The sequence below is a fragment of the Chiloscyllium punctatum genome, chromosome 3, assembly GCF_047496795.1.
Source record: "Chiloscyllium punctatum isolate Juve2018m chromosome 3, sChiPun1.3, whole genome shotgun sequence".
Taxonomy (NCBI): Eukaryota; Metazoa; Chordata; class Chondrichthyes; order Orectolobiformes; family Hemiscylliidae; genus Chiloscyllium; species Chiloscyllium punctatum.
The window spans coordinates 28,272,147-28,288,972 of NC_092741.1; the positions used below are offsets into that span (position 1 = coordinate 28,272,147).

The following is a 16,826-nucleotide window of genomic DNA, read 5'->3' on the forward strand; positions in this document are numbered from 1 at the left end:
GGGGTGTCGGAGGGTGAGAGATGACCTTATACAAGTTTATAAAATCATGAGGTGTATAGACAAGGTGAATGGCAGTTACCTGTTCCTTCAGGTGGGAGATTTCAAGACAAGAGGGTATATTTTTAGGATGAGAGGAGAAAGATTTAATAACGACATGAGATGCAAGTTTTTTACACAGAGTGGTTCATACGTGGAATGAACTTCCACAGGAAGTGGTAGATGCAGCTACAGTTACAACATTTAAAAGAGATTGCGATAACCACATGAATAAGAATTGTTTGGAGGGATATGGGCCAAGCGCAGGCAGGTGGGATGAGTTTAGTTTGGGATGATGGTCAGCGTGAACTGGTTTGACCAAAGGATCTGTTTCCGTGCTGCATGACTTGGTGACTCTCATCCCAATCTCAGAAACAACTCTCCAGGTTTGGTGGTGTGAAACAGTTTTCTTCAAGATCAGACACCCAAGAGATTGGAGTCAGTTTCAGGTTCTCCCATTTACAAACACTTTTGTCTCAGAAGATAACACATGTCTTGGCTGGTCAAGGCCAAGTCTCTAAAAGGCAAATCCCAATGGGGTGTCTGTAAATTTCCATTCATACACATTTAGAGATATGGAAGGTGTCTGGGGGAATTGAAAGGAAGCTGCCAGCAGAAAGAGTTAACTCAGTGTGGGTCTGAGACGGGGTGGGGGGGCCAATTCACTGAGTGATGTTGTTGTAATTATACTTTGTTCAGGAAAACTGCTGCAATCTGCTGTTCATTAACTTTTTCAAAAGCTGAGTTCAGTTTGATATTTGCCAAACAATAGTTTATCGAGATTGTGAGAACAACCTGAAGGTGTAAAGCACAAAAACTTGATTTAATGAGAATCAAAAACACACAGTTCACTCTACTCCCAAAGATTTGAAATTCATTATTAAACTAATTTTGAATCTTTGATGTTGTGTATGAACAACACCCTAATTTTCAGTGAGTCCTCTTTAACTATGGGGTGAGTTCCCACCTTCGTGCAGTGTAGTGAGGTACACAGCTGTGATTCAGTATACGGGGTGTCCCTGTCTATTGCCCATTTTTCAGCTGTTTCTACCTTATCCTCATCGACACCTGCTGCAGCCACTGACTCACCGTTTCTTCTTGTTTTAGTATTGACTCATCTTCACAACTGTAAATATCAAGTGGTGATGATCACACGCCCATTTTGGTCTTTACCATGAACATTTTCCTCTGGGTTGGGGATGGCCCGATGAGTTGAACCCATCTCTCAGCATTCCCTTCATCAATTTTGACTGTTGTTCTGCTGTAAACCCAGTGATGGAGCCCTCTGACATTCAATCAAAGTTTACAGCCTTTCCCTCATTCCCCTCCCTGACTGCATTTTTCAATTTCCTCCAACGAAATGTTTTTCCTCCCAACAGATGTGATTATAACCACTGGCACAGGCAGTGAGACTGTGACTCCTCTTGTGTGATCTGTCAGCTCAAACCTGGTGTATTTTCACATTTTGGTTGGTGAAGCCCAGCTAAAGGTTAGGATTTAATGTTTTGAAATTTTTGTTCCTGAGTAAAGGTGGCAGAATAGGATATTCAACCCCTCGAGACTGTCCCTCCATTCCCACCCTCTGGACTGTCCAAGTGTCACTCCAGCTCCCACTCCCATCTCTTCACCACTCCCTGCTCCAGGCTTCTCTTCCCCTTCCCCAGTTGTAATCTCTCCCAGACCTTTTCCTGGACCACTTTCCCGATGCCAGGGATCATTCCCTCCAGTCTCAGGTGGTGTCCCCATGCCGTGTGGTATCACTCTCCCACCCACCACCCACCTCCTCGTTCCTGCTTGGCTCAGGTTTTACCACAAGATTTGTCACTGTTCCAGAGAGTAAAGAGCCTGGGAGAATTATAGGTACATTTTGTGTCTCATGTTGTATAATTTGCAGTTAGTCAAATTCAGAGATTTGGACGGTCCTGGTGTGGGTGAAGTCACTTTATGTCTCATAACAATATTTCTTTGCATGTCTCATGGTTCACCGTTAAAATGTTGTATCGCCATGGAGACATTATTGTGAAATGGGCCAAATGGTGACGTGCATGTCTCTTTATGCAAAGTAATAAAATTAGCTCAGTATCTCACTCATGAACAGCAATGGTGTAAATGTTGGTCAAATCTGGACCACACAATATTCACTGAAAGAAAGACAGACCCAAACGGCAGACCTGAGGCTAAGTTTCAATTGTCCATCTGTACATTTACAGGGCCTGTATTTCAGAGCAATGGGTGGAGCTGACATTTATCTTTATATGAGTGATTCCAGCGCTCTTCATTCACATTAAGAAATGAAAAATGTTAAAAAAAAACCCTAAACCCGCAACAGTACTTCAGTTCAGTCATTTCACTTTGTGGACACATAGTATTTCCTGTTGCCTCCCGGTGTGTAGGAGATTCTGACAAGATTGGTTTTTATTGCTCATTCCTTCTTGCCTGAAGATGGTGGTGAGCCCTGTTTTTGAGTTGCTACAGTCCATGTCTTTTACCTAGTAATGAGTGTTTCTAAGAGCCTGCAGACTCCTTGACCAGTGTACACAATATTTATTTACCCAGGATCCTTAGCGTGTATCAGGTAAGGACAACACAGCATGAGACTGCAGTCAGTCAGCCAAGTCCCAACTTTATTGGAGACAACAAAGGGGAAAACTACACTCGACAATTTTACCAACTCTATTTCTAATGACCCAATTCTTTTGAATATTAAAACACTTCCCAGATCTTTTGCTACTCTGTTGAATTGTTCCGTCTGTACCTCTCTTCATGAGTTGATTCTCTCTCTGGTCGGAGGGTGAGCTGCTCTGCTCACTGCTATATCCTGACCTGCCTGTAGGTCGGCTGGAGAGTGGGGTCCGTTCAAGTCCTGCCAGGCCCAGGTTCTTATACCCTCCTGGCTACATTTTGGAACCTTCCAAGGACTTGGATAATCAGGGGAATCAAACTAATTGGTTTTATCACCTTGAAATGCTGCTAATGGTTCTCGATGGCTTGCTAACAGGGACCCGTTCGATGTGTCTGCCTTGGGCCTGGAAGTCTGGTTTCGTCCCGAATACACACCTGGTCTTCTGCCTTACTGAGGCATGTCCCACGCATCTTGTGATGTTTGTTTGACACACTTTGTAATGTGCTCTGGTGCCTCTCCAGTTCTCAATTATCCAAGCGTAAATCTTGCAAGGATTGTCCCTGAGCAGAATTGTATCTTGTGTGTCTGTCTTGGCTCAGGATTCCCAGCATGCTTTGCTTTTTGGCCAATTTTTGTGCCCTGTTTATTTCAGTTGCTGTTCCTGTATTTCTGCCCTCCCTTCTTAATGGTTTTTATTTCGTCTGAGCAGTCGCAGGCATTTACAATGCTCCACCTCCAAACCCTGTTCACCCGACTCCTGGAGAAAGAATGCCTCATCTTTCGCCTTGGAACCCTCCAACCTCACGTGACCAATGTGAATTTCATCAGCTTCCTCATTTCCCCTCTCCCCACCTTAACCCAGATCCAACCTTCCAACTCAGCACCACCCTCTTGAACTGTCCTCCCTGTCCATCTTCCTTCCTACCTATCTGCTCCACACTCCTCTCTGCCCTATCACCTTCACACCCACCTTCATCTACCTATCACAATCCCAGCTACCTACCCCTACCCCCCCCCCCCCCCCGACCTCATTGCCCTCCCATTTATCTCTCAGCCCCCGTGGGCCACAAGCCTCAATCCTGATGAAGGGCTTATGCCTGAAATGTTGATTCACCTGCTCCTGGGATGCTGCCTGACCGGCTGAGCTTTTCCAGCACCACACTCTTTGTCTCTCATACCCAGTATCTGCAGTCCTCAATTTCTCCTCCCTGCTACAATGTGGTGTCAGTACCCCTGCATTGTTCAGTGGGCACTTCCAGGATTTGAAGACAACGACGGTCACACAATGGAGAGGGGACTCTGAGGTGATGGCATTCCCGTCCACGTGCTGCCCTTATCTTTCCAGTAAGTTGATGCTTGGATATAACAATGTTAATAAGATAGGAACAACAAAGAACAGTACATCACAGGAAGTAGCCCTTTGGCCCACCAAGCCTGTGCCAACACATGATACATTTCTAAACTAAAAGCCTTTTGTCTCTGTGCAGTCCATATCCCTTTTTTCCCGTCTATTCATGTTTCTGACAATTTGCTGCTTAAATGTTGCTGTTGTATCCTCTGACAGCACATTGTGGACATTTACCACCCTCTGTGTAAAAATCTTCCCTCTCACATCTACTTTAAAAATTCACCTTTTCACCTGAAATCTATCTCCTCTAGTAAGTGACATTTTTATCCTGAGGAAAAGATTCCATCTGTCCATTCTCTCCATGCCTCTCATAATTTTGAAAATTTCTATCAGGTAGCCCCTCAGCCTCTGACATTAGTTGAAAATAGAACTTAGAAGAATACAGCTCAGGAACGGGCACTTCGGCCCAGGATGTTGTGGTGAAAATGACGCCAATTTAAATGAATCCCTTCTGCCTGCCCCTTGTCCATATCCTTCCATCCCTTACATAACCACGTGCTTATCTAACAGTCTCTTACACGTCCTTATTTTTTCTCCCTCATCCACCATCCTTGGCAGTGCATTCCAGACTCCTCCTACTCTCTGTGTAAAAAATTTACACCTCACATCTCCTTTCAACTTTGCCCCTTTCACCTTAAATGCATGCTTCCTAACTTTAGATATTTCATCTCTGGGTAAAACCCTATCTATGCATCTCACAATTTTATAAACTTTTGTCAACTCTCCCTTCAGCCACCTCCCCCACCCGCAGAGAAAACAACCCTAATTTTTGTCATCTCTTCTTACAGCTCATACCCTCTAATCCAGGCAACATCCTGGTAAACCACTTCTGCAACCTCTGCAAAGCCTCCACATCCTTCCTGTAAAGTGGTGACCAGAACTGAATGCAAAATTCTCAGTGTGGCCAGACCAGAGTCTTATAAAGCTGCAACATGAAATCCTGACTCTTGTACTTAATTCCTCAACCAATAAAGGCAAGCATGCCATACACCTTCTTCACCATCCTATCTACTGGTGTGGCCACTTCAAGGAAGCTATCAAATTGAACTCCAAAATCCCTTTGTACAGCAATGCTGTTCAGGGTCCTGCTATTAACTGTATACATTTCCTTAACATTTGAATTCCCAAATGCAGCACCTCACACTTACCCAGATTAAACTCCATCTATCATCTCTCCACCCATATCTGCACTGATCTATATCCTGCTGAATCCTTAGACAACCTTCTACACTATGCCCAACTCCACAGATCCTTGTATCATCTGCAGATTTACTAAACCACCCATCTACATTTTCATCCCAGTCATTTTTATAAATATCACAACCAGCAGAGATCCCAGTACAGATCCCTGTGGAACACCATTAAGTCACGGACCTCCAGCTTGAAAAACACCCTTCTACCACTACCCTCTGCCTTCTCTGGGCAAGCCAATTCTGAATCCACGTGGCCAAGTCACCGGGGATCCCATCCTACTGAGATCTTAATCTTCTGGATGAGCCTACCATGAGGAACATTACTGAAAGCCTTACAAAAACCCATGTAGCCAACATCCGCTGCTCTACCCTCATCAGTCACCATTGTCACCTTTTTAAAAAATGCAATCACTTTAGTCAGGTATGATCCGTGCTTCACAAAGCCATGCTGACCGTCCCTAATTAGGCCTGGCTTTTCCAAATGTGTGTAAATCCTATCCTATTCCCTATCCCAACCATTAATGTGAGGCGCACCCATCTATAGTTTCCTGGATTATCCCTATTTCCTTTCTTGAACAGAGGAACAACATTAGCTACTCACCAGTCCTCCAGGACCTCTCTGGTGGCTATTGAGGACACAAACATCTTGGTCAAGACCCAAACAATCTCTTCCCCTGCCTCTCTCAATAACCTGGAGTGGATAGCATCATGACCTGGGGACCTATCCACCTTTATGCTCTTTAAGAGACCCAACACCACTTCTTTCTTGATCTCAAAATACCGTAGCATGTTAGCATGCTCCACCCAAATCTCACTATCCTCCATATCCTTCTCCTGGGTGAATACTGACACAAAGTACTCATTTAGGATCTCACCCACATCCTCAGTCTGCAAGCACAAGTTCCCTCCTTCCTTGAGTGGTCCTACTTTCTCCCTCGTTAGCCTCTTGTTTGTAATGTATGTATAGAATGCCTTCGGATTCTCTTTAACCCGACTTGCCAAGGTCAGTTCATGTCCTCTTCTTGCTGTCCTCATTCCCTGCTTGAGTTCTTTCCTGCTTTTTTTACATTCCTCACAGGCCCTGTCCGACTTTAGCTTCCTGAACCTTAAATATGCTTCTTTTTGCCCGAGTCGATAAGCCCTCCAGTATGTCCTGTCTGAGTACCGATGTACCATTCTCGCTGATTAGTAACCCTGCACCAGCTCCTTCGCCACACATTCATCTCTCCGATCTTTCTATTCCTTGCCTCACGAGCACATGATACTGGCAATATCCTTGAAGGTCGTAAATAAACCAAGTTTGTTCAATCTCTACTCATAGCTAATACCCTTGAAACCAGGTGACAACCTGGTAAACCTTTTCTGTTCATTGTCCAAAGCCTTCAAATCTTTCTAGTTTTGTGGTGACGAGAACTAAACTCAACATTCCAAATGTGACCTAACTGCAACTGCAACATAAATTGTCACGTTTTATACTCTACACCCCGATCGATGAAGGCAAGGATGACATACACCTTCGTGACCACCTTAACTATTTGTGCTGTCACTTTCAGGGAACTGTGGGCCTGTGTACCTTGACCCGCTGTATGCCAATGCTTCCAAATATTCTGCCATTTATTGTGTACTTCCTTCCGACATGACAGTGTCAATAATGCATCACCTCACATTTGTCTGGATTAAATTCAATCTGCTATTTCTGCACCCATGTCACTACTGTATCTCTATCCTGCTGCATCCTCTGGCAATCTCACTTACTATCCACAGCTCCCCCAATCTTTGTGTCATCCACAAGCTTACAAATCAGACCACATTTTATAAGATGCCATCAGGTAATAATCTGTAAATTATATGGAAATCAAATTTGAACAAATGTGTGAGGGAGGGCGTTAGATATGTGGATCATTGGGATACCTTGTGGGGAAGGTGGGACCTGTACAAGGAGGACGGGTTGAAGTGTGTCTATTTTAACTCAAGAAGTGTCAGGAATAATGATGATGAACTTAGAGCATGGATCAGTGCCTGGAACTATGATGTTGTGGCCATTACAGAGACTTGGATATCACAGGGATAGGAATGGTTCTTGAATGTTCCAGGATTGAGATGTTTCAAACGGAATAGGGAGGGAGGTAAAAGAGGTGGGGGAGTGGTATCACTAATCAGGGATAGTATCACAGCTGCAGAAAGGGAGGTCATTGGGGAAGGTCTGTCTACTGAGTTAGTATGGATGGAAATCAGAAACAGGAAAGGAGCAGTCACTTTATTGGGAGTTTTCTCTAGATGCCCCCAATAGCAACAGAGATACTGAGGAGCAGATTGGGTGGCAGATATTGGAAAAGTGCAGAAGTAACAGGGTTGTTATCATGGGTGACTTCAACTTCCCTCATATTTACTGAAGCTTCCTTAATGCAAAGAGTTTGGGTCAAGCAGATTTTGTCAGCTGTGTCCAGGAAGGATTCCTAACTTAATATGTAGATCGGCTGAATGTGAGGAGGCCATATTGGATTTGGTCTTAAAAATGTGTTGCTGGAAAAGCGCAGCATGTCAGGCAGCATCTAAGGAGAAGGATAAGCCCTTATGCCCGAAACATCGATTCTCCTTCTCCTTGGATGCTGCCTGACCTGCTGCGCTTTTCCAGCAACACATGTTTAAGCTCTGATCTCCAGCATCTGCAGTCCTCACTTTCTCCGATATTGGATTTGGTGCTTAGCAATGAACCAGGTCAGGGGTCAGATCTCTTGGTGATCACAATTCCCTGACCTTTACTATAGTCATTGAGCGGGATAGGAGCAGACGGTATGGGAAAGTATTTAACTGGGGAGGGGGTATTACAATGCTATTAGGCTGGAACTATGGAGAATACATTGGGAATAGGTGTTCTCAGAGAAATGCAGGACAGATTGTGGAGGTTGTTGGGAACACTTTTGCAAGTGCTGGATAGGTTTGTCCCACTGAAGCAAGGAAGGGATGGTAGGGTGAGGGAACCTTAGATGTCAAGAGATGTGGAAGAGGTAGGGGAGGCCCTAAAGGAATACTTCGCTTCAGTATTCACCTGTGAGAGGGACTTTGTCGTTTGTGAAGACAGCATGAAACAGGTTGATATGCTTAAACACATTGATGTTAAGAAGGAGGATGTGCTGGACGTTTTGGAAAACATGAGGAATGATAAGTCCCCTCGGCCCAGACGGGATTAGATTAGATTACTTTACAGTGTGGAAACAGGCCCTTCGGCCCAACAAGTCCACACCGCACCCGCCGAAGTGCAACCCACCCATACCCCTACATCTACCCCTTACTTAACATTACGGGCAATTTAGCATGGCCAATTCACCTGACCTGCACATCTTTGAAGTGTGGGAGGAAACCGGAGCACCCGGAGGAAACCCACGCAGACACGGGGAGGACGTGCAAACTCCACACAGTCAGTCACCTGAGACAGGAATTGAACCCGGATCTCTGGCGCTGTGAGGCAGCAGTGCTAACCACCGTGCCGCCCACAGTGGGATATAGGCAAGGTTGCTACGGGAAGAGAGGGGAGAGATTGCTGCGACTTTGGTGATGATCTTTGCGTCCTCACTGTCCACTGGAGTACTACCAGATGGTTGGAGGGTGGCAAAAGTTGTTCCCTTGTGCAAGAAAGGGAATAGTGATAACCCTGGGAATTATGGGGCAGTCAGTCTTGCATCAGTGGTGGGTAAAATTATTGAAGTGGATTCTGAGAGACAGGATTTATGATCATTTGGAAAAGCTTAATTTGACTAGAGATAATCAGCATGGCAGCTTGTCTGCAAATTCCTGCAGCTTGGCCTTATTCACCTTTTGCAAAATGTCCAAAGTCCCCACATCCACATTCAGAAAATCTTTGGTGACTGAATGATCTATTATTATCCCAAGCTGTGTCTCCCCAACCAAACCACCAGCAGATTCTGCCACATAAGCCTTATTGAATTATTTGAGGATGTAGGGAAAGCTGGATGACTGTAAAAATTGAGGGTTTTGTTCAGAAAAAGAAGGAAGCATGTCAGGTATACACAGGATGGATGGAGTGGATCCTTAGAAGAGTATAAAAGGCAATAGGAGTATCCTTAAGAGGGAAATCAGGAGGGCAAAAGGGGGACATGAGATAGCTTTGGCAAATACGGTTAAAGAGAATGCAAAGGGATTTTACAAACACCTTAAGGACAAAAGGGTGACTAGGGAGAGAATAGGGCCCCTCAAAGGTCAGCAAGGTGGCCTTTGTGTGGAGCCACAGGAGATGGAGGGGGAGATACTAAACATGTATTTTACAACAGTATTTATGGTGGAGAAGGACATGGAAGATATAGAATGTGGGGAAATAGATGGTGACATCTTGAAAAACTCTTACAGAGGAGGAAGTGCTGGACATCTTGAAAAATGAAAAGGTGGATAAATTCTCAGGACCTGATCAGGTGTACCCTAGAACACTGTGTGAAGCTGAGAAGTGATTGCTAAGACCCTTGCTGAGATATTTGTATCATTGATAGTCACAGGTGAGGTGCCGGAAAACTGGCGGTTGGCTAACGTGGTGCCACTATATTAGAAAGTGATAAGGACAATCCAGGGAACTATGGACTGGTGAGCCTGACGTTAGTTGTGGGCATCCTGAGGGATAGGATGAACATGTATTTGGAAAGGGAAAGACTGATTAGGACTAGTTAACATGGCTCTGTGCATGGGAAATCATGCCTCACAAACTTGATTGAGTTTTTTGAAGAAGTAACAAAGAGGATTGATGAGGTCAGAGTGGTGGACGTGATCTATATGGACTTCAGTAAGGCATTCGACAAGTTTCTCATGGGAGGCTGATTAGCAAGGTTAGATCTCATGGAATACAGTGAGAACTAGCCATTTGGATACAGAACTGGCTCGTAGGCAGAAAACAGAAGGTGTTGGTGCAGGGTTGTTTTTCAGACTGGAGGCCTGTGACCATCGGAATGCCACAAGGATTGGTGCTGGGTCCACACTTTTTGTCATTTACATAAATGATTTGGATGTGAGCATAAGAGGTACAGTTAGTAAATTTGCAGATGACACCAAAATTGGAGGTGTAGCGGACAGCGAAGAAGGTTACCTCAGATTACAATGGGATTTTGATCAGATGGGCCAATGCGCTGAGAAGTGGCAGATGGAGTTTAATTCAGATAAATGCAAGGTGCTGCATTTTGGGAAAGCAAATCTTAGCAGGACTTATACACTTAATGGTAAGGTCTCATGGAGTGTGGCTGAACAAAGAGACCTTGAAGTGCAGCTCCTTGAAAAAAGAGTCGCAGGTCGCTAGCATAGTGAAGAAGGTGTTTGGTATGCTTTCCTTTATTGGTCAGAGTATTGAGTACAGTAGTCAGAAGGTCATGTTGTGGCTGTACAGGATGTTGGTTCAGCCATGTTTGAAATATTGCATGCAATTCTGGTCTCCTTCCTATTGGAAAGATGCTGTGAAAGTTAAAAGGGTCCAGAAAAGATTTACAAGGATGTTGCCAGGGTTGGAGGTTTTGAGATATAGGGAGAGGTTAAATAGGGTGGGGCTATTTTCTCTGTAGTGTCAGAGGCTGAGTGGTGACAATAATGAGGTTTATAAAGTCATAAGGGTTGTGGATAAGATAAATAGACAAAGTCTTCTGGCCTCCCCCACCCCAGGGAAAACTGGAGAGCATTGGTTTAGGTTGAGAGGGCAAAGATATAAAAGAGACCTGAGGGGCAGCATTTTCACACAATGGGTGGTACATGTGTGGAATGAGCTGCCGGAGGAAGTGGTGGAGGTAAGTACAATTGCAACATTTAAAAGGCATCTGGATGGGTATATGAATGGGAAGGGTTCAGAGGGATATGGGCCAGGTGCTGCCAACTGGACTAGATTAGGTTGGTATATCTGGTTGGCATGGATGAGTTGGACCGAAGGGTCTGTTTCCGTGCTGTACGTCTCTATAACTCTATGTGACTAAGCACAGTGATGAAGATAGAGCAGTGAATCACAGAATCACTACAGTGTGCCAACAGGCCCTTCAGCCCAACAAGTCCACACTGACCCTCTGAAGGCTAACCCACCCAGATCCATTCCCATACCAATTATGCTATATTTTCCCCTGACTAATGCATTGAACCTCCACATCCCTGTAATTCCCCGTGGCCAAATCACCTAACCTGCACATCGTTGTATGTTGCGAGGAAACCAGAGAACCTGGAGGAAACCCCCGCAAACAAGGAGAGATTGTTCAAACTCCACACAGACAGTTGCCTGAGGCTGGAATCAAACCCCGGTCCCTGGCACTGCGAAGCAGCAGTGCTAACCACTTGAGCCACCATGCCACCCCATCGATGTGTATATATGGATGTTAGCAAGGCTTTTGATAAGGTTCCGTATGGTAGGTTTGTTCAGAAAGTAAGGATTCATAGGATCCAGAGAAGTTTGGCTGTCTGGATACAGAATTGACTGGCCCAGAGAAGCCAGAGGGTGGTAATAGATGGAAAGTATTCAGTCTGGCACTCGGTGACTAGTGTGTTACGCAGAGTTCTGTTCTTGGACCTCTGCTCTTTGTGATTCTTATAAATGATGGTTAGTACATTTGCTGATGTCACAAAAGTTGGTAAAGTTGTGGATAGTGTGAAGGGCTGTTGTAGATTGCAACAGAACATTGACAGGAAGCAGAGTTGGGCTGAGAAGTGGCAGATGGAGTTTAACCTGGAGAAGTGTGAAATTCATTTTGGAAGGTTGAATTTGAATGCAGATTACAGGGATAAAGGCAGGAATCTTGGTAGTGTGGAGGAACAGAGGGATTTTTGGGGTCATGTCCATATATCCCTCAAACTTGCCAAGCAAGTTGATAGGATTGTTAAGAAGGCATATGGTATGTTGACTTTCATTAGCAGGGAGATTGAATTGAAGAGCCACAGGGTTATATTGTAGTTCTGTAATGCCCTGGTTAGACCACACTTGGAATATTATTTCAGTTCTGGTTGCCTCATTACAGGAAAGATATGGAAGCTTTGGAGAGGGTGCAGAGGAGATTTACTAAGATGCTGCCTGGAGGGCATGTCTTATGAAGAAAGGTTGAGGGAACTTGGTCATTTCGCATTGGAATGAAGAAGGATGAGAGGTGACTTGATACAAGATGATGTGAGTCAGAGGCAGAGTGGCTAGCCAGAAACTTTTTCTCAGGGTGGAAATGGCTATAAAAGGGGGCATAATATTAAGGTGATTGGAGAAAGGTTTAGGGGAGATGTCAGAGGTACGTTCTTTACACAGAGAGTGCTGGGCATGTGCAATACACTGCCAGCAGTGGTAGGAGAGTCAGATACATTACGGACATTTAGCGACTATTGGATCGGCACTTGGATGATAGCAAAATGAGGGGTATGTAAATTAGTGTGATCTCAGAGTAGGATAAAAGGTTGGCACAACATCAAAGGCTGAAGGATCTGTAGTGTGCTGTACTGTTCTATGTTCTATTGGGCTTGGTGTATTAAGTCAGGAAACCCAATGAATATTGTGTCCTGATGAATTAAATATGAACTTTTATCCATATTGCTAATTATGTCTAACTAACTTGTTGTTGTATCTGTCCCAGATCTCTCCTTTGATGGATAAACAGCAATTGAATCATCAGCTGAAACATCCCTCTTGGAAAAGGGGTTAAATTTTAACGTAATTTCTTAAAGTAGGAATTCTCCCTCTGTGTAAAACATGCTTCACATTTTCCCACAAGACTCAGAAACAAACATGACCAACAAACTGATTGTCATCCTTCCATCTGTGAGAGATGGTGGGAAAGCAGCCTCAGCAATTTGCTGAGATTATCTGCTGCCCTCCGAATGTCTGAACAATTGATTCTGGAAAGAATCATCATCAAACAAATCCTGACAAGCTGTCTCTCTGAGACAAGTGAAAATGAACTGGCCCAAAACAGGGCAGCAAACACTGAGCTCCTGATGAGACAGAATTTGAATGAAATGTGCCCCAGGGACTGAAGGCAGAAAACTCGATGACAGAAATCAGCTGCCTCTCGATCAGTTCCTGTTCCTACAATTATCATCCTGAGGATGACAGACAGAATGGGGCGTTGGGAATGTTATAGCTGGAAGGAGGTTATCCAGGCCAGATTCGAGAGTGCACTGACTCACCCGTTGCACAAACAAACCTCAATAAACATCACAATTCTGGTGTGTAATGGAATATTCCCAATTTCCTGGGTGTGTGTTCCCACTCCAGAAACTAGACACAACAGACCTCAATAAATCAATCCCCTTGACCAGAATCCCATCCATTATCTTCAGTACTCCATTTTCTCCTCTGTTGGTATATTGCACGTCAGTCTGTTCTTGCTACAGGATGGACTGCAGTGAGGTACTGCAGCTTCGTCAGTTGCTCAGTCTCATTCCATAATGTTCACACTCAAAGGACAAATACAGCAGGTCGATGGGAACACCATCACCTCCAGGTTCCCCTCTGAGCATTACTCTTCATTGTGTCATCATCATTGGTTTTATATCCTGGAACTGCCACCTTAACAATGCTGGTGTACAGACACAGATAGAGTCATGGAGATGTACAGTATGGAAACAGTCCCTTCGGTCCATCTTGCCCATGCTTACCAGATATCCCATCCCGGTCTAGTCCCACCTGCCAGCAACCAGCCCAGATCACTCCAAACCCTTCCAATTCATGTACCCGTCCAGATGTTTTTTAAATGTTGCAATTGTACTAGCCTCATTCCATACACGTACCACCCTCTACATGAAAAAGTTGTCCCTTAGGTCCCTTTTATATCTTTCCTCTCTCACCCTCAACCTATGCCCTCTAGTTCTGGACTCCCCCACCCCACGGAAAAGACTGTGTCTGTTTATTCTATCCATGCCCTTCATGATTTTATAAACCTTTATAAGGTCGTCCCTCAGCCTCTGACTCTCCAGGGAAAAAAGCCCCAGCCTGTTCAACCACTCCTTTTAGCTCAAATCCTCCAATCCTGGCAACATCCTTGTTAATCTTTTCTAACTCCTTTCAAGTTTCACAACATCCATCCGATAGGAAGGAGACCAGAATTGCATGCGATATTCCAAAAGTGGCTAAAGCAGCCGTACAGCTGTAACATGATCTCCCAACTACAGTACTCAATATCCTACCTGCGACTCTACTTTCAAGGAGCTATGAACCTGCACTCTAAGGTCTCTTTGTTGAGCAACACCCTCTAGGACATTACCATTAAGTATATGCGTCCTGGTTCGATTTGCTTTCCCAAAATGCAGCACCTCACATTTATCTAAATTAAATTCCATCTGCCACTCCTCAGCCCTTTGGCCCATCTGATCAAGATCTTGTAATCTGAGGTAACCTTCTTTGCTGTCCACTACATGTCCAATTTAGGTCCACTACATGTCCACTACCACCCTCTATCTTCGACCTTCGAGCCAGTTTGGAATCCAAATGGCTAGTTCTCCCTGTATTCCATGAGATCTAAGCTTGCTAATCAGTCTCCCATGAGAAACCTTGTCGAATGCCTGACTGAAGTCCATATAGATCACATCTACTGCTCTGCCCTCATCAATCTTCTTTGTTACTTCTTCAAAATACTCAATAAAGTTTGTGAGACATGATTTCCCTCACACCAAGCCATGTTGTCTATCCCTAATCACGTTTCCAAGTACATGTACATCCTGTCCCTCAAGATTCCCTCCAACAACTTTCCCACCACCGACGTCAGGCTCACCAGTCTATAGTAGCCTGGCTTGTCCTTACCACCTTTCTTAAATAATGGTACTACATTAACCAACCTCCAGTCTTCCGGCACCTCATCTGTGATTATTGTTGGCGCAAATATCTCAACGAGTGTCCCAGCAATCACTTCCGTAGCTTCCCAGAGTTCCAGAGTACACCTGATCAGGTCCTGGGGATTTATCCACTTTTATGCGTTTCAAGACATCCAGCACTTCCTGCCCTGTAGTATTAACATTTATCAAGATGTCACCATCTATTTCCCCACATTCTATATCTTCCATGTCCTTTTCCATAGTAAACACTGCTGCAAAATACTCCTTTAGTATCTCTCCACATCTCCTGCGGCTCCACACCAAGGCCACCTTGTTGATTTTTGAGGGGCCCTATTCTCTCCCGAGTTATCCTTTTATCCTTAATGTATTTGTAAAAACTCTTTGGATTCTCCTGAACCCTATTTGCCAAAGCTATCTCATGTCCCCTTTTTGCCATCCTGATTTCCCTCTTAGGTATACACCTCCTGCCTTTATTCCCTTCTAAGGATTCACTCCATCTATCCTGTCTATACCTGACATATGCTTCCTTCTTTTTCTTAACCAAACCCTCAATTTCTGTAGTTATCCAACATTCCCGACACCTACCAGCCTTTCCTTTCACCCTAACAGGAATACACTGTCTCTGGACTCGTGTTATCTCATTTCTGAAGGCTTCCTATTTTCCAGCGGTCTCTTTACCTGCGATCATCTGCGCCCAATCAGCTTTTGAAGGTAGTTGCCTCATACCATCAAAATTAGCCTTCTTCTAATTTAGAACTTCAATTTTTAGATCTAGACTATCCTTTTCCATCATTATTTTAAAACTAATAGAATTATGGTCGCTGGCCGCAAATGCTTCCACACTGACAGCTCAGTTACCTGCCCTGCCTTTTTTCCCCAAGGGTAGGTCACGTTTTGCACTTTCTCTAGAAGGAACATCCACATACTGAATCAGAAAATGTTCTTGTACACACTTAACAAATTCCTCTCCATCTAAACCCTTAACACTGTGGCAGTCCCAGTTGGACGACAGCAATTCAAACAGAGGACTGACCACCATCTTTGGGCATCAAGGAATGGTCAATAAACAACAATCTTGTCAGAATCTCCCACACCCCAAGAAGGAACAAACAACACTGTGTGTCTGCAATGTGAAATTCCTAAACCAATCATGTTTCAGTTCAAGTGTTTTCCAGCTTCATTTTTTTGATGTAAATGAAGAACATCTGACCTACTTCTAAAGATGAACATCAGCTCCAGCCATTGCTCTGAAATACAGACCCTGTAAATGTCTGATGGACGTGTGGAATTTAGGTCTACCTTTTGAGTTTGACTTTACTTCAGTGAATATCGGGTGGTCCAGATTTGACCTACATTTACACCATTGCTGTTCATGAGCGAGATACTGAGCTAAGTTTATTACTTTGCATGAACAGACACACAAGTCACCAATTGGCCACGTTTCTCGTTAATGTCTCCATGGTGACAGAACATTTTAATGTTGAATCATGATTGATACAGAAAAACATCCTTCCAAGCCCTAAGCTGATTTCATCCATACCCGGACCATCCAAATCCCTGAATTTGACTAACTGCACATTTTACAACATGAGACACACAATGTACCTGTCATTCTCCCAGGCTCTTTACTCCCTGGAACAGTGACAAATCTTGTGGTAAAACCTGAACCAAGTAGGAACGAGGAGGTGGGTGGTGGGTGGGAGAGTGATACCACACGGCATGGGGACACCACCTGAGACTGGAGGAAATGATCCCTGGCATCGGGAAAGTGGTGCGGGAAAAAAATTTG

At 44.3% G+C, this 16,826-nt stretch overlaps 1 protein-coding gene across 1 annotated transcript in view; it reads left to right on the forward strand.

Moving 5' to 3' along the window:
• LOC140454046 (uncharacterized) overlaps positions 1-16,826 on the forward strand; it is a 219,264-nt gene that overhangs the window by 58,050 nt on the left and 144,388 nt on the right. The window lies entirely within an intron of this gene.